General features: G+C 37.8%; 1 protein-coding gene across 2 annotated transcripts in view; it reads left to right on the plus strand.

Annotated features, from left to right (window-relative positions):
• Positions 1-6,004: 6,004 nt before the first annotated feature.
• Positions 6,005-25,444, plus strand: part of ARHGAP24 (Rho GTPase activating protein 24) — a 710,372-nt gene continuing 690,932 nt past the window's right edge. The window contains exon 1 of one of the 2 annotated variants that reach the window (XM_063107675.1): positions 6,005-6,030. The gene's annotated coding sequence lies outside the window, so the exon portion shown is untranslated. The remainder of the gene's footprint in view (positions 6,031-25,444) is intronic. The other variant, XM_063107673.1, reaches the window with a different exon arrangement.

Consider the following 25,444-nt stretch of genomic DNA (forward strand, 5'->3'; position numbering starts at 1 on the left):
TGTGTTGGATTATTTGCTGTTCCTACCACTTAAACTCTGCACTGGAAGTAATTTGTTGTCATTGGCTTACTTCTAAAATGGGGGAACTTCCTGTGGGGACCAGCACTTGAGCCCTGTACTTGAGTTAAATTGCTGCTTTGCTGCTGATTCCCTGGGGAAGGCTTTTTGTGCAGCTCAACTTTTAATTGTTGACCTTGTATGTACTTCCAGGTCTTGTGAGATCCGATACATCTGGGTTCTGTGGAAACTCTGTCCTGGGTCTGAGTCTTTTCAGCAAACTGCACCCTTGCAGTTTTATATTCCTGACCAGTCTCCACTGAGTGGTCCTGTGTTGATTGGGAGACAGATCAGCTGTCCATGCTGTGCCCCAGTGTTCCCCTGGTGGGCCTGTCTCCCCCACCACCAACACTCCAAACACTTCCCATGGGATGGGCTGTGCACATATACCTTGTGATGACTCACCAGCCTCTGAGTGACTTCTTTTTTCAGTTGTTGTGGCTGCTTGCTCCTCTGTAGGCCCACAGGAACCCTGTTAGTGGTCTTGTTGGCCCGAGGGCCACCAAGGTCCCCTTCTCCCCTGCCACCTCCAAGCAACTTCATCCAAAGGGCACAGCTGCAGCTCTTGCCAGCTCCAGCCTTGAAGCAGCTGGGGCTCAAAATGCTGTGAGCGATCCTTTCTTTCTCTCATCATGGCTTCTCAGGCCTTCATGAACTCCATAGGTCTCTCCTCCTCTTCCTCTGAGCTCTAGTGGCCCCAGCTTGGCTGTTGTTGCTTTCTAATAGTTGTAAATTGGTTGATTTGTGGGAGAGAGTGATGCTGGGGACTGTCTATTCCACCTTCTTGACTGGAAGAGAAGAAGAGTGAATGGTATAAAGAACTGATCACCAAGTTTGAACAATTATCAATATGTGACCAATTTTATTTCAACTATATTCCTTATATACTTCCCTCCCATGGCAGATCAACATCCTCAGATAGCATATTATTTCATCTGTTACAATTCAGTACATATTATGAAAAATAAAAACTATTTTTAACATCAGTACACCCCCAAGTTAATCATTTCCTGACATTACCAGATATTCATTCAGTACCCAGATTTCCCTGATTATCTCATAAATGTTTGTTTACAGTTAGTATCATTTTGAATGAGATCCAAACAAGGTCCACATTGTTGGGTATGTCTCTTCATATGCTTAAAGAGCACATCAATACTTTTCACTAACAGTTTTTCTCTCTTGTTTATTTTTTTTCCCTTGTCATTCACTTGTTGAAGAAAATAGGTTGCTTGTTTTTAGAATTTCCTACATCCTGGTTTTAGCTGATTGCGTTTGAGGAGGTGTCATTTAGTATGTTCCTCTCATCCTCTGGATTTTCCATAAGAGAGTAGTTAGGTCTAGAGGATTGATCAGATTCATGTTTGCTTTTTTGGCAAGAACACTTCATCAGTGGTGCTATGTATTTCTTACTGAATTGCATCAGAAGGCTCATAATGCCTGGTTGTCTCTTTTGGTGAGGTTAAGATTGATCAGTGGGTTTAGATGCCGTCAGCTGATCCATCCATTATAACTTCTCCATCAGTCCTTCACATAATGGTTTTAGCAGCCATTTATGGTTATTCCCTAGATTGATTATTTTATTAGATTGCAGAAGTGTTATATTCTAATTCTATCATTCCATCTATATTTCACAGCTAGAATTTATCCATAAAGAACTGTCTCTTATGAACTATTTAGATAATCTGAAAAGCAGTTTGCATAGTAAAGGCAAGGCAACTATTTGATTTTTTTCACTTTATTTAATTTTTTATCATTTGAGGCAATTATTAGGCCCCTACTCTAATATCACAAGAAGACACAAATCAGGGAAGTGACATAATACAATGGGAAAATCAGAGATCTAGACACAGGGGAACTAAGGTACCCAATCTTCCCATGGCATGTTGTGTTGCAACTGATTTGTACATATGACATTTCTGATACATGCAATTCCTCTGTAGGCTAAAGAAACATCTCTAATTATAAAAGTCTTATTTTTACAAAGAAATCAAATTCTCTTATTCACATAATTTTTGGCATTATCAGGACCTCTTGTCTGCTGCCTTTAGTCATACATACATTCTTAGTTCTGAAAAATACATTTGTAATCCCACTTGCTGCTCATTCCTTTTACTGTCAGCTTCTGCTGTTTATCATTGAAAAATTCACTGAATATATGGCTCCATTTTATATAAATAAATTTGTTATTTTGTGTCCATTATTTTGCCTTCCAACTTAACTAACTGAGCAAAACTGCTTTTACTGAGTCATTAAGCACTTATTCCTGGCAGAATAAATTATATACTTACCCACTAATTTTTTTCACTTTGATTCTGCTTTTTATTAGTTATGATTAGTTATCCTACCTATCTAGCCTCAGTTCCCTCATTAGTAAAATTAGGATCAATAAACCCTACTCCAAGGGTGTTCTGAAGACTAACAAAGATAATTTATGTGAAATCATCAGTCATAGAGACATTTCATCCTGGTGAGTACTTACTGAACTCTTTTGTGGTGGCTTCTGTGCTAAGACCTAAGGATATGCCAACTAAAACAGACATGGGGCTTTGCTCTCATGCAGCTTCGGTATGATGGTGAATACCAACATTAAAAATATAATTGCATTTAATCCATAGATGTTTCACAAATGATTGTGGAATTTAACTATTCAGCAATTTGACTATTCTATGGTAGATTTGTTTTTTATTTCTACCCACTTACTAGAAGTCGATGTTTAGTTCTGACTCACTGCTGCTTTCCCTGTACATGTGTCATCTTTGTTCCCTTTACCAGGTTCTGAAGAACAGTATGATACTGAGTCTCCCTGTAGACCTTCCTAAGTATTAAATATATAAGTAAAATAATTCTGGGAAGCAGAGAATTTTTATTTCACTCATTCATTCATCAATTTATGAAATATTCAATGCAAATAGTATATGCAAGATGATTTCAGAGAGGATAGAGATGCTCGGACCAATTTGTTTTATAAAGCAACAGAGACAAGTTAATCAGAATTAGACAATGCCTCTTCTGTGTTTGGTTGGCCATTATTCCCTGCAAATTAGATCAGATATTTGAGATGAAAGATTTGGATCAATATGTCTGATTTAATAAAGTCACTAACAATGTGAGACAGATTGATTATACTTTTAATAAGTTCTTTCCTTTAAACATGCAGGTAAGACTATGAGGTAAGGAAATGAATAGGGGCTGTCGTCTGCCAGAACGGAAGCACGACTTCCTTATTGGCTTTATAAGCAAAGTTGTGTATTTTTTCTCAATCATTGTCCCCGTCCTCACTTCTGTTTCTTAATTGTCCAACACTTCTTTGGCTTCCTTGCTCTGTGCATTCAGTAATATATTCTCTGTGCTACACTGAGTTATTCTACCACCTATGGATTAAAATATCTAAGTGTGTGTATGTATTTAAGATACCCATTGAGATGATTCAGAAATCTAATTTCTGTTCAAGTGTGCAAGTTGGATTCAGGTAATATCTTTTAATTTACTGTTCAGCTTTATTACCTTTTTTTGGTGGGGCCAAGGAGAGCATATCATCTCACTGTTATTTTGGTTCTATTACTCTTTGATAATTTGATTACAACTTTTTTCTCTGAACTGTGTCGTAACTTTCTTATAACATTTAACTTGTAGTTTCCAAGAGTGAGGAGGTGGTTGAATGTATTTTTTTTCTCTATTATTTTTCCTCTTTTTCTGTAAGAGGATTATATGAGGGTACTCAAAGTTTGTGGAAAAATAGAATTAAAAGATAATGTGAATCTTTTTATGAACTTTTGAAATACCCTTGTACTTCATGATCCCAGTGTTATCAGATTTGGTCAAATGACTTGTGAGGCCAACGGAATGTGAGCAGAAGTAACATGAACTACGTCCTGATAGAAGCTTTAAGAACCAGCAGGTGTTTATTATTGTAAAAGCTCAGATTTTGGAGGCCATTTGTTAGTGCAGCATTGCTTAGCTGATTAATACAAAGCAACCTGCTAGTTTCATCACCTAATAGGCAGTGGGACAAACTTAGTGTAACAAAGAGGAAAGAACACAGGTTTTGGAGTTAGAGAGATCGGGGTTTGACCCAGGTTTGAATTTTACCGGTTGCGAATACTTGGGCTAATTATTAAACTACCTGAACCTCAGTTATTTTTTTTATCTGCGAAATGGGGATAAACCTACTATAAACATATTAAATTTGCTGTAAAGATTAAAGAAGATAACTGAATTAATGTAATTCTTGCTGCTGTAACCAACAATCAAATGCAAAACTGTATAATGACTCAACATCTATAGAAGTTTATTTCTTAATCAACCTAAACTACAGAACAGATGTTCCTGATTGTCAGGTGTATTTCTTCCAAACCATTATTCAGGGACCCAAGTTCCTTCCTTCCATCTTGTGGCTCTGCTATCTGCAATACATGGCTTCCAAGGTTGCCTGTGGGCTATCTGCATTCCAGGCATCCAGAGGGCAAGGGAACAACATGGAAGATCTCAAAGGGGATGTTTTTCATGGGCTAAGCATGGAAGTGGTACACAGTACTACTTTCACACTCTAATAATTAGAATCCAATAGCATGGTTGTATCCAAGTACAATGTAGGCTGGACATGTAGTCTAGCCATGTACTTAAGAAGAAGAGGAAATAAGTTTGGTGAACAGTTGGCAGTCTCTGCCACAGTGATATATGTCAAGGGCATAGACTACTAACTAGACTAGTAGATGATTTATAAATATTCTTTCCAGTTTGTTTCACTAAGTTCCTTTAAGTCTTATGTAAATATCAAAAAGAGTTTTATCTGATGGAGATCAGCGACATGACATTTAAAATGGAATATATAAATTTTACATGTTACGTAAAAAATGTTTTTTTTAGCTCGGGGGTCTTCCTTGCTTGATAATTCTTGACATTCATATAGCAATGTGCTTAGTGAAAAGATCTTGGTTCATTGACAATCAGAACTAGAGGTAAAAGCTAGAGGCATTCAATAAATGCTTGTTGGATGCCTAACTGAATAATTACACTTCTCTATTTTAACAAAATATCATGGCCAAGCCAGTGTTGCACCCTTTTGTAAGCATTTATAAGGAACCAAACTGGCTTTCTACAGACTATTGTTTTGTCATCCAAGAATTGGTATTTGGCTTTTATTTACTATGGAAAGTGGTTGTATTTCTACAACTACTTAAATTTAAACTAAAATTTAAAATTTTATTTTGATGGTTATTATTATTCCTTTGTATTTACACTTTGATGAGGCTGGATACATGTGAGAGCTGCTAACAATTTCTGCTTGTCAAGATCACATTTGTGAGAGTCCTTGCAAACATATAAAGATAGGTTTAAATCTTAATTTTTCTTTGCTTCTTGTTAGGTAGTTGACCTTGGGCAACTTACATTACATATATGGGTCCCAACTATTTTATCCATACAACAGGATGAGGATAAAGCTTAGGTTATATACTCATAGTGAGTTTTAAATAGGGTAAAGCATGTAAAACAATGAAAGATTTTAGGGTATATAGTAAATTCTCAGTAAATGGTAACTTTTCCATTAACGTTATAGCAATGATGATGTTAGGAATAGCATAATAATAATGTTAATAGGAACATAATAAACTATTACCAGGAAAGGGTACCTTTGTCTTAGAGGCACGTCATAGATATGAAATAGGAACTGTATGTAAACTCCTTTTCCTTTACAAGTCATCACTCCTTAGAGCAACATAGAACAAGTTTGCAATATGCTTCTTGTAATCCCCAGAGCAAGCTTTTGTTCTCACCTGAGTGTTTTGACACTGCGTAATTTGATAGTAAACAAATTATGTCACATGCTTGGCGTGTATATACCTCTTAATAATTTTTGAAAAGCCACTAGAGGGTGCTACTTTGTTAGGAAAATAAAAGCACCTCCCTACAGTAGCATTCAGTCTGCAGCCGCGACGTCTGATGTTAGGGGCTAGCGCTGAGATCTCTGCTGTGAGTATCCGGATACAATTTATTCATTTATCGTTTATGTCGGAAGTAAATAGCAATAGTTTAGGTAAACCACAAAAGTTGATTCAAATAAAATCCTAGTCTTTTCTTTCAGTAAAGGTTTATACCAGTTCTGATAGGGAAAAGCTGTGAATATTTCCTACCAAACAAAATTGTGAGGCTATGTGACTTTCTTATGAGAGATAAGCTGGCTTTAATATATGTGCTATGTTTTTACTAGGTGCCTGTAGTTTTAAGTTTGGTATAATGATTTTATTCTGTCTTTGGTAGTTTATATTATAAGGGTTGGTGAAAACAAAGATCTTGTATTATTTTTGTTCTCCGAAAAATAATATTTCAATGATCCAAAGGTCACAAATACATTCAGGTGGGTGAGTGCAGATAAACTAAGCATGCGACCTCTGTTTTTGTTACTCTGGGTTTAAAGTGAATGTTATGTTGGTAAGAGGTTGTATTGAGTGTCAGCATGGATTATGAATAACAGCCTTTAGTCTATAGCTCATATTCAATGGCAAGTGCATCTTTGTGGAGCCAGTTACCTGAGGATGAGACACAGTCAGCATGGGTTTAGTCAAAAGATTTCTGCAGATTAATTATTGTCTTTTCAGCCAAACATGAGGTCATGCTAGAGATCGTAGAAGATCATCAGCAGTTGGGTGAGAAGGATCCTAGGTCCCCAACAGAAGTGAACTATACAAAAACTGGGGGTTCTCATTTTTGATCCCTGATAGAAGACTTAGCTTCCTGAGGGATTTTTCCCTACCATATATTTCTTCCAAGATAAAAAAGATTTGGGGTCGGGGTTTTTGATTTGTCTTGCCGTAGTGAAAGGAACAACTAAAAAGTTTCAGACAAAATTATCTGGAAGAGTCTAATTCCTCAAGTCCTTTGAGTTCCCTGTACCGAAGGTAACTAATCAATAGTCTGGGTTAAACTTGATGATTAAGCAAGAATATGGTCTTGAGACTGGCGTGTGTGTGTGTGTGTGTGTGTGTGTGTGTGTGTGTGTGTGTGTGTGTGTGTGTGTGTGTGTGTGTGTGTGTGTGTGTGTGTGTGTGTGTGTGTGTGTGTGTGTGTGTGTGTGTGTGTGTGTGTGTGTGTGTGTGTGTGTGTGTGTGTACGCACTCCACACACTCACATATGCTTGATTACAACTCTAAGAGGTTATGTTAGTCAGAGAACACCTTTTTATTCTCCACCTTACCCTACTTTAAGTTTTAGTGTTCATCTAACTGCTTTAGCTTGATTGTATGCTTATCTTTTGGACTGTTTTTGTAAGTTAGGTAGTGACTGGTGGTGGGAGAGGGGGAGGGGTCAGGCTGTTCTGCTTATTTTCACTGTTGGGATGCTTTTTAATTCCGTACTTCAAATCCTGATCAGAGAATTTAAGACTGGCAACATTTGAATGGCACTAAAATATGAAAAAATATTTTCCATTCATCTTTTTCATTAATGTAGATCATGTCTTTCTTCTTACTTAAGTCCATTTGAGGACAGGAATAAATGGAATGGGGTATCTCCATGGCCATGTTAGTGGGTAAGAAAAGTCTCTGGCACAGAATAGCTGGCTGAATAGTCCATACAGTTGATTAGAAAAGGAATTGTCAAGCCTGGGCCAAGTTTTTACTGAAAAAATACCTCTATTTTAATTGAAACTCCAGTTGTGATCCACCACTCCTAGTTGTGGGTAATGGCTTTACTTTGGATAAACCGTGGATGTGCCTAAGTTTTAGTTTTTTGTTTGTTTTTGTTTTGTGAGAAACAATAGTGTCTATTTTGTTTGCATCAGAGAATTGTTGAGAGTAATATCCAAAATGTGCCCTAAATGAAAAAGGTCAATAGAACTGCTGTCATGGTCTGGTCAATGTGGTCATCAAAATGGGCCTTACGAGATTAATTGAACATGATTGGGAAACTACCCTGCTTGTTTTCCATTCCCGGATTTTCTTCAGCATTCTAACTTAGTCTATACATGGCTATATGCAAATGACCGTATTGAATATTCCAGCCTGGCAACAGATGTGAATGGTATGATGATGAGGGAGGTAGGAAAAGGTAGTTCCTCTTACCATGTAGTGTACAGATTGTCACTGCCAACACTCCACAGCTGTGCTTTTGCTCTTGATTTCTTCATAACTTTTAGATCCAAATCCTGCTTTAAGAAACCTCTTAAGCATAAATGCTCAAATAAGCCCCAGAGGTTCCCCTTTTCAGACTTGAAGCCTGAGTAGATGTGAAATTGGAAATACTGGACTTGAAACTCTTAATTTTGGGCCATATTTTCGCATTTGGAAACTTGAGGGGAGCAACATTTTTCAGTAGCTCCCTGTGGAATAGCTTCATGGCTCTCGAACCCTGGATCTAGGCTTCGTTTTACTGCTTCACTGGACTGAATGTTACTAGGAAGTCCTCTTCTGTTGACTTGTGCATCCTTAAGCAAGCTCAGTAAATGACAGCCCTGGTTTCTCTGCCTAAATTAATAACACACACACACACACACGCGCACATACACACACTGTACACCGTACTTCAATCTTATCCATATGTATGTATGAGATAAGATAGATGATGATCAAAGAGATCAAAATATTACCTTTATCCTTTATGACTGATAAAACTAATGTTGTGGAATGTGACTTAGGAATATGGCAATAAAGGGCATCCTAATACCAAATTATAGGCTCAGCCAGAGGCAACTCGGAACCTCTGGGTGGGAGTCTGCCCCAGTTAAACCTAAAGGTGTGGTGGAGCTTGTGTGCCCTCCCAGGGCAACTGGCTCCCTCAGGAATGTGGGGGGAAGGGGCTGAGCTACGCCTGCCCAGTTCGTCTCCCAAATTCATCAATCAGGTAACTGACTCCACCTTTCTATGGTGAGAAACCTTGGAAAAATGCATCACAGAAAACTGAGGGTAGGTAAAAACTGCCCCTACCCCGGCCTCCAAAATATTCTCCAGGTGTTTATTATCTTACATTATGGAGCTTAACCATCAAGTCTATGGAAAGCAGATTGTTGCTAATGTTTTAGAGGGAAAATCTGTTGTCTATCAAGACAGCCTCACTCCAACATCATGAGGCTATTGTTCTACTACCAATGTTTGACTTTTGGTGGATCTACCTGGGACCATTGGTGAGAGAGACATCTTTTTCTTCTAGAAATATCCAAAAAGATCAGTCTATAGTAGAGCTGAAAATTTTCTCCCCTTTCTATTCTCAACCCAAATAATATCCAGCTTCATTGTCCAAGCTTATTAAAGGTTTCACAATAATATGAAATGACCACAAGAAGCTATTCCAATAATAGCATGCCAAAACCAGTTGTCCTAAATTTAAATATAAATCTCTGCCCATTATTAAATTCCTCAATGACAATTAAAGTGTAAATTTAAACTCACTTGAATGTTACAGTCCAAGTGAATTAAAACCCAGACTCAAATTATTTCATCTTTGTGATTTCAAAGAAATTAGTGGAAAGCAAATTATTCCCTCCAATTTCTTATTCTGATCTGTGTCAGCAGAGAATTCTTGATGGCTGAAGATGACTTTCCTTCAGCAGCTGCAGCCTGGGCTCATGGAATGGGTGTAGTTCCTTCACAGCTTCAGTAATTGCATTTATTCAATGCCAAGTTTCTAATGTGCCTAATTTTTTAAAGTTCACAAGATTATATGGCACTGGCTGCACTCCCACCAAATTTAGAAAAGCAATTCTAAATTTGGCAATTAATCCCTTGCCCCTACAACAGTTTTTCCAGGGAAAACTGTGTTCCCCCAACCCTTCAGTATTTAGTGATGCCAAAGATTCTGGAAGAGATTCAATGCAATCCAAGAACAGAGTGGACAGTCTTGATTTTAGTCCAATTAGGATGGCACTCCATCTGTGCCAGTTTCTATGACTTGAGGATTTGAGTTGCAGAATCTATGACTTGAGGATCTGAATCCAATTGGGAGAAGTCACCTATAAAGATATTCCCTTTGGCACTAGGGAATTACCAGATCTGGAGGGAAAATCCGTCTATGCACATTGTCTCTTCTCCTACAAAGGGGCATTTTAGACATGCTGGACAAGTTTAGGAATGCTCCAGAGTTTATACATTCTTATTTTGGCTTGCCTTTGGGCTGTGTGTTTCAGTCATCCTGATGATGATTTAGTGCGATTCTGTCTAGTGACATGTTCCCCACTCTATTGGGTGCCATGGTAGTGGATCCACTGCCCTTGCTATGAAATTGCTGAGCCCTAAGAACTCTTTCTCCTACCTATATGCAGTCTAGCTGTAGAAACACCCTCAGCAGATTTCTGAACCCACACTGCCTTTGACATTTCTGGAAGCTTGTAGCCTTAGGGAGGTTTAGTGAGAATGGGTGTCTCTCTATGTTCTTCAAGACAATGTATCTGGCACAAAAAAATTTAAAGCTAGGACCTCACACATGTGCTCTGAAGAACTCATAGAACTTACATGCTTGTACACTTTAAAACAATGCCTGCATACATAGTTTAGAAACACGGTAAAATCAACAAAATTTGTTTCACCTATTGTCCACACACAATGGGTAATTCAAGGTCATGCTGAAGCAGCTGGCTTCTGAAGGTATCTGTGACCCATGTGGCTTTATTTAAGGCCTGGGAAGCCATGCTTGTGGAAAAGCAGCCTCTCACTGTATAAAAATAGCCACACACCTGTGGACAAGCCACCATAAGCTGCAGCTCCCCACCAAATCCAAATTCCCCTAGTGACCTATCCTTTAAAGCCCAAGATCTAAAGCTACTGCTTAGGCTGCACTGGTTATAAGCATACCACACAACTGTGAAAAGCAGTTGTGTGGTTCAGTACAAGCCCTTGCAAACCACCAAAGTCAGCAGACACAGCCTGATCTCACCCAGTCTCTCAAGAGTCAGTGTTATTTCTGCTACCCAAATTGCACTGCGCACCTATTCCTCAGTGTTTCTGGAGCAAGGCACACATTTTAACACCCCCTTGAATCAAATTTCCAAACTGTAGGCAGAGGCAGGGGCAAGGGCAGAGACAGAGTCTGCCCTTTAAAATGCAGGGCTTGGAGTAATAGAACTGAATGTCTGCACCCTCTGTTTAGCTGGATCACAAAAGCAGGTGGGCAGAAGGAGCTGGATACTCACGTCCAATTCTTTTCTGAAACTCACCAATCAGGCAACTCACTCCATCTTTGTGCACAAGAAGTTGGAAGTATTTAGGACAAATCCCTTCTCATGGAAAGCAGAATGAAGTTCTAGTTCCCCTTAGCAAGAACCTGATTAGATTTTCCCCTGTGGCCTTCTTTGATTGCCTGTTCTTGAAACCAGTTTTACTCTCCAGAATGAAAAAACCAAACCAAACCAAACCAAACCAAACAAACACAAAAGATTTATGTGTTCTAAGTAAATTAGAAGCTCACTAGCTGAATGGCTCAACTCATGCACCATCAATTTCAATTCTGCTGATGTTTTCTCCAGGTGCTTTACGTATGTTAGCTGTAACTGATCTCTTCAAATAGTCAATGTAACACTTTTTCAGGAAATGCTTGGTTATGTCCTGTTTTCCAAAAGCCGGCTGGAAAGATTTCAAATAACATGAATGAAAAAAATATTAAATGAATAGGGAAATGATTCACAGTGCACATTGATACAGACAGATGTAATTACATTAAATTAAATGAGGTAATAGTTGTGAAAATGTTTGGCAAACTTGTAAAATACCTTGTGAAGGTAAAGTTTTGGCTGTTGCACTCTGAGCAAATGGATTGCAATTTGAAGCCCACAGTTTCTATCATAAGGATTTTGGTAGGAACTTAAAAAACTAGTTTCTCCCTTTATTAGAGGAGTAGTAAATGATCTCTCTAAGTCTTAGAGTCCACAGTCACCAATTTGATGTGTAGGTGGGACCAGAAGTCAGTTTGGTGCTCTTAATGATCGGTGTCAGAAGCTGGTGAGTGCCTAGCTTCATGTGAAATGCAAGCCACTGGGGCATGAGACTCTGAGAAAGGTCAAAATTTGACCATAGAAAAATGTTAGCAACATCAACCCTAGATAAGAAAGAAAAGAGATACGTATATTTTGGAACCAAAGAGAAACTAACGCCACTTTTGTTTTCTCTGCCTATAACATTAGAAAATTATTTGATCAGTGATAGCTTCTAAAGAAAGGAAACAATATCACAAAAATGTTCCAATCTGTCTCTGTCCTTCTACTCTATATACATTCATTGTACATAAATTTTTTAAAAATTTGTTTGTTTATTAAGAATATTCATCAGATACAAAGCTAATTGTCACCCCTCCTGCCCATGATGTGAGGGCCAGATTCATACTGGGGCATACCCATTACCAGAAATTACTTTTGTACCCCTTATTCTCACCCAATTATCCCCCAACCTCCCTCTCCCTCCCCCTCTCCCCACCACTCCAATTTGTAGCCCTAGGAATGTTCCCTCCCTCTGTTGGATCATGGCACTGCTGTGGTCTTTCTTTCCTTCCTTTCTTTCTCTCTTAGCTCCCACATATGAGTGAGCACATGTGGTATTTATCCCTCTGTGCTTTGCTCATTTCACTCAACATTAAGTTTCTCCAGGTTCATCCATGTTGTTGCAAATGCAAGTATTTCATTCTTTTTTATGGCAGAGTAGTATTCCATGGTGTAATTTTATCTAGAGGATTAATTAATAACTTTTAATTTTGCCATTTTGTTTAAATGGCTAGTTCAATGATGCATTCTTTCTCTCTCTCTTTCTTTTTTGGTGCTGGCCGGCTAGTAGGGATCTGAACACCTGACCTTGGTGTTGTCAGCACTACAACGTATACATTCTCTTAAGTCTTAATGAAATACTCAATTTCAGTGAAAGAAAATTTTCTTATGGAACTTACGATGTACAGTAAGTTCTGCTATAGTGAAGAATGTGAAATTGTTCTAATGCAACATACATGTTAGGGAACAATTTGAGCATGATACAAATTTTGCCTTTGCTTCTGCACAGTTTTGTTTGTGGAAAACTCTAGGTGAATGCAGTAAACCACAGCTGGCTGAATCCAGCCACATAGGAATTCACAAAACATGTACACACAAACACACCTCAAATACAGTATCTGCCTATTACCTCATTTTACCATGTGTATTATGAGCCACACCCACTCACATCTGGTGTTAGAACTTTCAGACCCATTTCTCATAGCCCTTCTTCTACCATTTCATAATAACCTATAAGCTGCAACCCTTTTGAAACTTCAGGTCCTTTTCAAGATAAAGTACTATATTTGTGTAGTATTTATGTATTTCAAAACCATTTCATGTCTATAAAATGATGTCACCATTTTTATTAGGTTCCTATTTTTTAAATGTGTCACTGATGAAGTTTCTGGGTGTAGTAACCCTAATCCCATTTTTCTCATAAGCCCTGTATTTTATTGTGTGATTTTGCATAGAATAGTAATTTTAAGGAATGTAGATATTGTGTGATAGCAGAACTGGATTTTTAAATTCAGTTTTTTGTTTTTATTTATATTTTGAAACAAGAAGTAATTCAATTTTCCATTTTTCCTCTTCTTTCCCTCCAACCTTTTTTGATAGTGCTATTAGCTTATTTGCAAAGTGTCTGCTTGCATGTTTCTCCGAGCAGCAAGCCTGTCTGGATTTGCGTGGACTGTGTATAATTTCGTGAAGATATACACTTTCAAAGCTGGGCAGAAACTTGCAGGGGCCTTTCTTTAGGCTCAGAGAGATTAACTGGTGGCAGTCATGCATCCTTGTTTTTCCATGCTCTGAATTTGAGAGGAAGTTTAGCAGTCAAAAACTTCCGTATGTGATACTTAATAAACATGTGTATGAAATGTACAGAAGGAAAAAACATTTTCCCCAAGGATATTATTTTTATTTTATGCATCTGTCTCAGGCCAGGTGAATATCACATATATGGTAATATGCTTCTATTCTGATCTTTACTGTTGCATTTGTCTTTAGAAACCCCTGTCTCATTAATCATGTGTCCAATCCTATGCACAGCCACAGTACATAAAACCTACATTATAGAACAAAATGTTCGATGATGTGAGGGAACTTTACTTGTTCATGGAAGCTTATATTAACGTTTATTAACTAACTTCTTTCTATGTGCTAGGAAGTTGGTCACTCTGTTCACTACTGACATATTTCATTCAATCTTCACAATGTCCTTTATAATTTTTACTGTCTCCATTTTAACAGTAGTGTTAGAGCCTTGTGTCACTTTGGGTCTTCTGATAAGTGAACACCAAGATGGGATCAGATCTGCAAGAGATTGGGGGAAATGCCTCTGAAAGATAAATGGGGAGGGAACAGGAGAGTCTTTGGATCATGATGCAGGTCTGCTATCTGGGAAAGGAGAGAAAAGTAAGGAGGACTTGGTAGGAAGAGCCTCAGTCTGCATGAAGTTCTGAGAAAGTCTCAGCCAGGCCGGTGTCTTGGAAATCCCTGAGCAAGAGAAGCCCATCGGACGAGTCCTGAACTGGGTAGGTCCTGGTGCTGCAAGCAGCTTCCTGAAGTGGCCCTGGGCAGCGAGCCTGTGGAGGGTGCCTCAGGCCTGTTTAAGACCATTCTTTCTCCCTGGGCCGTTGGGCCTATAACAAAAGACACAACCTCCAAGATCTCTGAAATGCCTTCAAGGTCTTTTTTCCCTTCTCTTAATAATCTTTTTCTTCTGTACTCATCTCCTTAGCAAAGGGCCCTGGGACTATACCCTTGCTTTTGTGGCCAGGCTAAATGTTTTCCAAGTTTTTGCCCTCTGCTTTCTTTTGAATTATAAATTCTGGCTTTACCACATGACTTTTCTACCATAACTCAGCATACGCTGTTGCAAGTAGCTATGCAGTTTCCTGAATGTTTTGCTGGTTAGAAATTTCTTCCACCAAGTACCCTGGGTCAGCACCTTGAAGTTCTGCATTCCATAAAACTTTTGGGCATGAACAGAATGCAGCCAAATTCCTTTCCAGTTCAAAGCAAGGGTGATCTTTGCCCCAGTTTCCAATAAGTCTCTTCTCACTTACATCTGAGATCATCTCAGAATGGCCTTTATTGTTCATATTTCTATCAGCATTCTGCTCGCCAACCTTTAACTAGTCTCTACAAAGTTCCAAACTTTCCCTGTTTTTCTCATCTTCTGAACTCCTAAGGTTTTTTCTCGCTTGCTCCTTCAAATTCTTCCAGCTTCTCCTCAACACCCAGTTCCAAAGCTGCTTCCACATTTTCAAGTATTTGTTATAAGCATCACCCCACTTCTCTGGTAACAATTTTCTGTATTAGTCCCTTTCTGTTGCTTAAAACAAAATATACAGACCTGGGTAATTTGTAAGAAAACAAAATTTATTGCTTACAGTTTCAGAGGCTGGGAAGTCCAAAGTCCAGGGAATGGTTATGGTGAGGGCCTTCTTTGGTTGTGGCTTTACAGCAATGCAGGTGGCTCACATGGTAGAAAATGGTGGAGCCGAGCGAAATAACCACCATTAAACCATCCACTGTGGAAGGGTCCTCACAATCTAATTACCTCTTCCAAGCCCCACTTTTCAATGATCATAATAGAATTTCCCACCTTCTTAACACTGTCACAGTGGGGACGAAGCTTCCAACACATTAAATGTTGGGGGGACATAATTCAATCCACTGCAGTAGGAATGGCCCAGTGCCAGTGCCCCTGCCATGCTCACTCACTGGTTGGGAGTAGACCTGGGGAAGAAAAGCCCCTGTGAGCTCCAAGGTGAATCCAAAGGTATGGAGAGCAGGAGGCTTCCCATCAACTGTGATCTTGTGAACAGGTTTTGTTGAATGGAGATCCAAGCAGTGCACCATGGTGGCTGCCACTGTTATAATTTATGACAAGGACTGCCTCAGTCCAAAGTTCTCTACACAGGCAAAGTACAGGGTGGTGGCAGGGTGGTTCCCTGCCAATCAAAATAACTCCCTTAATGACCACCAAATACTACAATCTAAGTAAAATGTGTGGGTTTGATACGCAGACACAGCTTGCCTCATCTAAATCTCCAATAAAGAGAAATTTTGTAGTTGTCACATCATAGCAAGGGTAGAGAAGCAATTTTCTAAAGCAATGGTTCTTAACCCTGGCAGTATATTAGAGTCAGAGTGAGGAGATAGTTTAAATTTTCTATGGCCAGTCTGCACTCTGGACCAATGAAATCAGAATCTTTGCGGGGACAGTGTAGGCATCAGTATTTTTTAAAGATTCTAAGGTGATTTCAATGCTTGTCTCAGGTTGAGAATTACTGTTGTAAAGGATATCTGTCTGAAATAAAAGAGTAGCTACATCTTTGAATATTCTTCTAAGTATCCAATCTCTCTACCAGTCCCACTCATATACTTAATTAATTTAGGAATTTTCCCAGAGGCCACCAAGCTTAAAAATTATCTTTTTGTGACAGGAATCCTATATAAAATTTTCCTATACCAAATTTACCTTTGCATTCACATTTCTGTTTTCAGTATACTTTAGTTTGAATACATTTGTATGCTTTTAAAAAATAAAACAAAAATCATGATACGAATTATAACGGAGAAGGAGTCTTAGTCTTCTGGCTATAGTTAGCGATGTGGCTTTTGGAAATGTGCAGAAGCCTAGGGAATTCTGGATGTAGAGATAAAGAGAAGCCCTTCTATCTTCATGTGGGAAGGGACATTGCCATATTTCTTCAAAATTTGAAAGAAAAACAGTTAGGAAGAGAGAGTATGGATTGAACTGAATAAAGAGTTCAGATTGGGTGTGTTTTATTTATAATCATGTTTTTATCTCAAATTAATATCAGTAAGTAAGACATGTTTATTGTAAAACTTAGGAAAACAAGACAATGTACACAGATGGAAACTAGTATATTTAATATTAATATTAGTTATTTGTTCAGAAATCCAAGCTGGTTAGTACATTTGCCTCCAGTGTGCCTTAAATTTGTTCAATTTAGATGGATTGATCAATAGCTATTCATAACCTGATCTCCATTACAGTATTAATTTTTCTCTGTTATCAAGAAAAAACAATGACAAAAACCAAAATAGTTAATCACCTGCAGTGGCGGACCATGACTGGAGGTGGTACAGTGGAAACTACCAGAAATAGGCAGTAACGGGTGCATGGTCTGTAGAAAAGTTACAAACAATAATAAAAATAACTGAAAGTTTATTTTTTTAAATGATCATCATGCATTGGCAATTCTAAATGAAGTCGGTGATAAAATGCTTCTCCCTAAAAGAATCTTTCCTTGGTCTAACTTCTAAACTTCAAATGATCACGTTTTTAACTTATCCTTTAATAAGGATTGCATTCTGCATTGTATTCTCCATAGATGATTCCTGTTTAGACTGTTGGCCTCTGATGTTCATGAAATCAGCTGCCCATCTTGTTTCCAGAGTTTGTTTGTAAAGGCTCAGCATCCTTTTTGCTTGCTTAGGGCATAGTTTGTTTCCAACCCCTGTGATAATACATGTTCCTGCATTTAAACAATAGATTAGAAATAAACAGTGGTGGCACAGCAAGTGTAAAGATGATGAACTAGGACTTGACTTGAGTTATTTCAATTTTGTCATACTATATGAAGACTTTTGTGTCTACAGTGTAAACAGTGAAACAGAGTTCAGGCTGTGAGTTGTAATATTTTTGTTTTGTAAGTGCAAATGTTAGTCCTTATGTGGCACCACTGCTAACATCTGGAATCCTGTCAACTTCGCCAATTGTAGCACTCTTAATCCTGTTCGTGACGCCAATTGTCTAGCTACAGGACAATGCCAGTTGTTGCACTCTTTGACCTGCTGGTAAACCTGCACTGACTGGGCCAATTGTCGAGCTAAATCTGGGTCTGGAGCCCACAGATCCCTCAAGCCTGTTCACAGACTGGGTCACAAACCTTTCACATTCCACGCTGGATCCCCAGACTCCTCACACACCAGGCTGGGTCACCAGACCCCTCACACGCAGGTCTATAAGCTAGGTAACAGGCGAAAAGGTCCTTGGAAGCCGCAGGTTGGAAAGCATGGCTATGCTGATGGCGGCTGCCCCAGGCAGTAAATGCCAACCAAGGTGGTGGAGCCACACAGGCGCACTTACTCCACCCCCACGCCCCCACACAATGTTTACTGAACCACCCCCAACCGGCCCTGAGGCGAGGGGAGCCTGATTAAATTATTCTATTTTCCCAACATCTTATATGAAATATTCTATTGAATTTAAATAATGTCTTTAAAGTTGAAATTTACTCTTCTTTTTATATTTTGTAATTCCTTTAACACTAAAGAACTCATCAAGGAAATAAAACATTGCATCAGTATGCTTTAGGAGGCTTAGAGATTTTGGTTTCTTTAAAGAAACTGGCTCTATTATAAAGTACAAAAAATTTAATGAAAGAGAAAACTCACTGTCTTCATATCTTTTCTGGCTATTACTCGTTCCATTTCATGAATATTACTGAAAATAATTTTGTCGTGTGGGTAGGAAAATGTTGGAAAACTATCTGCTTTCAATGTCAAATATTACAGGTATGCCAGTGCTCAGCTGCTTTCACGAGGAGCTTGAAAGTTGCTGTTAACAGGCTTATACTTTTTCCTTCATTGTGTTGGTTTTCTCCTATTTCCCATTTCTCCCTTTTCCTTTGCTTGCTCCTGGCACCCAATCTCCCAGGGCAGGAAATGTTTCCTAGAAAATGTAGAAACAAGTCAGTAATTATATTTACAATTCTTGTTTTTCTGTTTTGTCAAAGAGGCTTAAAGTAATCCTGCCTCAGACTTGGTCAAGGATTAGCTGTGAAAGCCTGAAGAAATCAGTGAGATTGATTTGTCCACCACTAAAGGAAGTGCAATGAGTGTGCTACTGAGAAAGGTAATCTGACTTGTGCTGTCAGAAGGAGATTGGTCTGATCAAATGGTTAGTATATGAGCAGCTGTGAGTTCTGCTCAGCAGAAATGTTCAAGCTTTCAATTGCTCTTAAATTGGTAAGCAAAGATGACAAATTCTTTTGGAGGGTGCACAGTTTAGGGAGAAAGGGAAAATTAGATTTCATAGATTTAGGATATGAAAGCATGAAAGTGGGAGAAGTAAAGACTGAAGGAGTCATTTCTGCTTCCTGTACTCCTGCTTGCAAATGAATGACTTCAAAGCACTGCTAGAGGAATATGAAGGCAGAACATATTAATGAAATGAGTTGGAATTGGTGTTCTGAATTCTCAATTCATTCCTAATGACATTGTACTAAACAATTGTATGAACAGGGCAAACACCATCTAGGTAAAAAAGAGGGACCAGGCAATAGGATTAATATACACCACCCTTTAAACTACTTTTAATGGTATCTTAAAGATTTACTTGAGTTGGAAATATATTACAAAAAAGTTTCCTGTTTCCTTTAGTGCCTTTGTCAACAAGGAATAATTCCTGAAATCATACCTATTTTTCACAAAAATAAACTGTAGGAGAATATCATCAACTAAAACATATGACTTTAGGACTCAAAAACTTACAACTCATTCCAAATGGAAATAGTACTATTAAAATGATCAGTAACATTTAATAATCACACATATTTAATTTCTTGAAATCTATTTATTCAGCTATTCTTCAAACACCAAAAAGTTAAAAAGAATAATATAACAAATGCCCATGTACCCAATGCTCAATTTTACACAACTGTAATATTTTGCCATTTTTGCCTCAGAGTTCTTTTGACAAAATAAAACATGGTGGTCACTGTCAAATCCCTGCTTACTGCTTCTTCATTGTTTCCTTCCCTCTCTTTTTCCCTAGAGGTAAATATCATCTTGCATTTCATGATTGTCATTTTCATGTATGTTGGAGGTCACTGGCTGCTTCAAATTGAAGCCCAGTAGACTGTGGCTTTAGCTCTGCTCACTACTTTGCATATCAAGTCCATAGAAATTAGATGAGACACCTCTTAGGCATTTCAGACTCTTCAGATCCTCTCATCATAACTTATCTTTGGGATCTTTGGCCACGCATTTTAGCCAGAGTCACTGCTGCCTTGACCAGCTCTCTGTGAGGAAGCCAACAACCTTCACACAAGTGCAACCAGATAGCACTCACCTCCTGCCATGCAGTTCCTGTTGAAGGCAGACCGGTGAGCTATGGTCCCAAGCATGTACAGCCCAGAAGTGTGTGTGAGGGAGTGGGTAGGGGAAGAGCAAAGCTGTGTAGTAACCAATCATATTTTCAAATAAATTCTTTTTCTCACCTCCATGGATTAGGAAGTCATTTCTACAGCTTCTCTGAAGAGAGTCTTACGAGATGACCAGTCATGCATAATACTGTCAATAAAGTTTCACTGAAAAAGAATTTGGAGATAAAGAGAGACTTCCTTTGGCAAACAGTTTGCAGACAGAAGACCCAGCCTTTAGCACAAAATGAAAAGTGTGCTTAGTTTTGAGAAGAATTGTCTTATATAGCAAAAGTTCCCGCTCAGGCCTGTTTTGGTCCTCCTATGCTACAGGAGGATCTGAGTTTATTCAGTTCTGAATGCTTTGGACCATTGTGCAAAAGAGGGATTCTGGCTTGCTGTGTTCTTGCCATTTAACATTTGACAGGTTGCAGTCTGTCGATTAAGTATGGGTGACGGAGTAAAGCTCTCTTGCAGTAGTTACTGGAGGCACAGGCAGGAGGCAGGCAGCCCGTGGAAAAATCCTCAGACAGGGTACATGTGTAATCTCTAGTCAGCAAATGGCTATTCGTAGACCTACATGGCTGCTCAGGACCTGTCTGGAGGAATTATCTCTTTCAGGGTTTATAATACCTTGAACTGGTTTTTCTTCCTCTGTTTCATTCTTCTTTTCCTTTACACCTGCTCAATGGAGTTGTACTACCTAATGGAGTGGTAAGCCTTTGCCCTGGCCATACTTGGGAGGCCAGGTTAAAACAGATATTTATCTTGTTCCTGCTCTGTCTTTTTGGCTTTATCTTTCCACATTTTATCATTGCTATCTGTTTGGAATAGAGGTGGTATGTATTACTGTTCCATCTTGACTGGAAGTAATTGATTCTATCTTTGCAATTGTTTACTTGCTGAAAACATCAGCATAATTTTTATATTCATCAAGAAATATTTAGCATTATTATTCACATCTTTCCTATTACATATAAAACAATATAAACAAACTCTTAGAAAGTCGGACATAGAAGAGGAATACAATGTTCCTGTACCTTTTCCTAAAATGTTATTACCAAAGTCCCAGTACTTGGACAACCTTTCCTATGCTTTGTACTTATTTATATCACTATAGATGACTCATGTTGGATTTGTTTTTCCTTATCTGTCTTTCTCTCATGACTGTGAACTTGGGAGAAGGAATTGTGTCTCATTCATATTGGCAAACAGCACAGTGTCTGGCCCAGTTGGCTGTCAATTAATGAATGGAGAATATATCTGACACTTGATGTATGTATACATAAACAGGCATAAACATTTTGGGTATTTATATGCAATTCCCTTGATTTCTTCCCTGAATATAGAAAACTATCAGTACGTTGTTGGCAGTTCACTGTTGTGATGGCATGTGTGATTCCTGCTGTTGAGTGAAGCTGTTTGAGCAAATGTACTCGCTGATGTGATAGTTTGTCTGGAAAAGGGAATATTCTGCAAATAGCATACTTCCAGTAATTCAAGACATAATTCATAATGGGGAGTCTGTAATATCATGAGAAAAGTGTCTCATTAGCAGTAAAAGCTATTAACGTCACTCTTCTTAATGAAGGATTGAAATAGCATCCCTCATTAGACTAGAAAGGGCAAGAGTGATGTAATCAGTACCGTGGATGGAGAGTCGTTGAATGGTTGGATGGATGTTGGGGCTGAGAAAAAAGCTGCGATCCAAAATGACTCCAAGGTTTAGAGTTTGGATGTTAGGAAAGGATGTAATGTCATTTCATGAGACAAGGAAATAGGAAAAAAGAAATATGTGTAAGGAGAGTAGATTAGCTTGGTTTTTTATTTTAATATTAAAGAATACCCATTTATTCAAGAATTAATTTATTCAATTTATATTGAACACCTGTTCTTACCAGACATTGTAGTAAGCTATAAGCACACAAATGGTATTGTCTGTCAGACATCGCCTTAACATCAAATTTTCAGGTAACTCAAATACAAGTGGAATAATGATTCTGTTAGACAAAATAATATGAATTTAAAATTTGTATTATTGAACAGGCAATGCTGCTACAAAATTAAAGAGATGAAATTTAATAAAAATAAATTTTTCTGAAAAAACTTGGTGTCTGTTAAGTAGTTTGATAGTACGTTACAGCTGCCACCATCTCCAATCAAATATATGCTTAGGCTGTATTAATACAATTATACAGTGAAACAAGGGATATAGAACATGTTTGTAAATAAATAAACGCATAAATAATAATCCATTGTAAACTTTTTAGATCACATCTAGGGTATTGTGTTCAGTTCTAGGTGCTACATTTTTAGCATGAGTCAAAGTCAACCAAATGTTCTTAATTCTATGTCATGTGAAGGAGCGCTAAAGAAACTAGACACATTTAGGAGAAAAATTGCGTTAAAGTGGTTGACCTCACTGCCCAATGCCAATGTCAGAATTGACTGCATTTTGGTAGAAATATTAGGGAGGAAGATTTGATACAATATAAGATGTAAAAGTTCAATTACTGAAGTTATTCTCTGTGAATGAGAGCTGTTCTCACAATGGCTAAATGATGGGAAGTAGCAGAAAGAGCTCCTGTTAACAGTCGGTGGACTTTAGTTACCACTTGCGTAAGGTTTGCAGGTATTAACATTCTAGCAGCCAATCATCTCTTCATTCTAAATCTAAAGGAAAAAGAAGGGAACAAAGAGTTCAATCTATTTTTTTAACCAATTTAGAGACTAAACAGGAGGCAGGAGATCCGTGAAATGAGTTTGTACTCCAAAGTTCTGGGCATTCTTTGAATAAGTTGTGCTGCAGGGTGACATTCTCATAGAAGAAGAAAATAAAGAGAATATTAATTTACAAGGTTGGTTGGACAAAAGGTTATTATGATTGCACACAGATAAAAAGGTCACATTTAAAGATTCTTCTATCTTAGTATGTTAAAAAAAGTAGAATTCCTTTAATAAGATTTGTCTGTTAGAAAACTTGATGGCATATACATTTTAACTCTATGTCGTCCAGTTGAATTTGGAAAACTAAATAAATAATTGTGAGTGGGTACCTCTGATGTTGGTAATTATTCATAATTATTCAATCATCTATTCATCCATTTATTCATCAAACATTTGTTAAAAGGCTACTAAAGACTGGAAACAAGGAATAAAAACAAAATGTATGCAAAATAACTGAAATCGTGGTAAGGGAGACAGGAAGTAAGCCAATGATTGGAATGCAATGTGATGAATGATATATTAGAGGCAGTGCTAGCCATAGGTAAGGACAATCAGCCCTGCATGGGTCCGAGGGAGATTTACAGAATTCCTCTTGGAGAATGAAATTCAAATGGAAAAGGGAGGGAAGGCTATATCAGTATAAGTATAAACATACCAAGATACGATACACTAAAATCTAAGTGTTTTGGGGGTTCTGTAATTCAAAATGACAGCAGCAGCAACAACAACACCTAAAATTGTTTCCTGCTTGTTATGTCTAAGGTACCTGTCTAAGCATGGAAGTATTAGCAAATCTAATCTTCACAGCAATTTGAAGAAGTCTGGTTGCAAAATCTTAACCTCTTTTATGTTGTATGTTTTCTTGAAGAGGAGGCTTGAGAATTGATTGACTACTGTTTTTGGCTGTGTGGGAAATTATATACCTTTCAACTAAGTGAAAGTGGGACCCAGGGACATAGCTGTAATATTTACATGCTGCTGCTGGGAGGACAAATTGTTACAAACACTTCTGAAAACAGTTTCCTATTATGTTGTAAAATTAAAGAGGTTCAATCCTAATTTAGACACACGATTGTATTTCTGGATATAGTACCTGGAGAAACTCGCGCACCTGCTCCAGGAGACAAGTGTGAGGATGTTCACAGCAGTGTTCATAATAGCACGCATACAAAAAGCAAACATCCAGTGTTCATCATCAGCACATCAGCAGTAACAGTAAATAGGTAAAAGCATTGTGGCACAGTCAGCCCTCCAAATCCTCAGGTTCCACAACAGAAACCAACCACAGATCAAAAATATTTTAAAAACCCCAAAAACCAAAACAATGAAAATAACAACACAACAATAAAAATAATACAAATAAAATAAACCAATATAGTATAACAAGTATTTGCATAGCACTGACATTGTATTAGGTATTGTAAGTAATCTAGAGATAAAGTGTACAGGAGGAGGATATGTGTGGGTTATATATAAATACTACACCATTTTATATCAGGGATTTGAGCATCTGTGGATTTTGGAATCCAAGGGGTCCTGGAACCATTCCCCTGTAGATACTGAGGCACGACTTATGTGAGGATACTTCAAAAAGTTCATGGAAGGATTTGTGATCTTTTAGTTCTATCTTTCTACTAACCTTTTAAAGTACCCTTGTATGTACGTAACAAAATACTACAGCAATAAAAGTGAATGAGTTACAGAAACAACATAGATAGATCTCAGGAAGATTATACTGAACAAAAAGAGTAAATTGTAGAATACTTAACACATTTGTGTAAAGTTCAAAATATGCTAAAATTAAACAGCACATTGCCTAGATATACAAACAGATATGGTAAATGAGAAAGAAAAGCAGGGGAATAATTTTTTTCTTAAATGTCAAATCGTGTTTCCTCTAAAGGGAGGACAGGGGAATGAAATATGGTAGGAATGTATAGGTAGATATCACAGTAATGTTTAATTCACTGTGTTATTCTTTATACGTTACACATATTTTATAAATAATCTTTTGTATCTACTCAACAGTTACCACATTTCATAATTTTTAAGCCACTTTTAAAAAATATTTTAAGACTTCTTGAAATTGAGATGTATCTTAAAACTAACGGTATTATACAAGTATAATGAACAGTGTTTTTCTTTCTTAATTGTTTTCTTTCTTAGTTGCAGGGCCTTATGAGTAAAGGTTTCTTAGAGCTAATGAAATACAGTGAGAAAAACTATTTATAACATTTTCTGAGAATATTCTGATAATGCCCTCGAGACTATGCAAAGACTATATAGAGAAATGGCAGAATATGAGATCAGAGTGGTAGACAGGACCAGATCATCAGGAAGGTTGTACTCTACTGCTGAAATTATGCATCCCATAAGAAATGGGAAGCTATTAAAGGGTTTTATAAAGGAAAATGACATGATAGATTTATATGACTTTATGAAGGAAACTAACACAATCGATTTATATGCTTTTTGGAACTTGTGATACTATCCTGACTTGATTCTTTCCATTCTATGCTTCAATTTACAAACAATA

The sequence above is a fragment of the Cynocephalus volans genome, chromosome 9, assembly GCF_027409185.1.
Source record: "Cynocephalus volans isolate mCynVol1 chromosome 9, mCynVol1.pri, whole genome shotgun sequence".
Classification (NCBI taxonomy): Eukaryota; Metazoa; Chordata; class Mammalia; order Dermoptera; family Cynocephalidae; genus Cynocephalus; species Cynocephalus volans.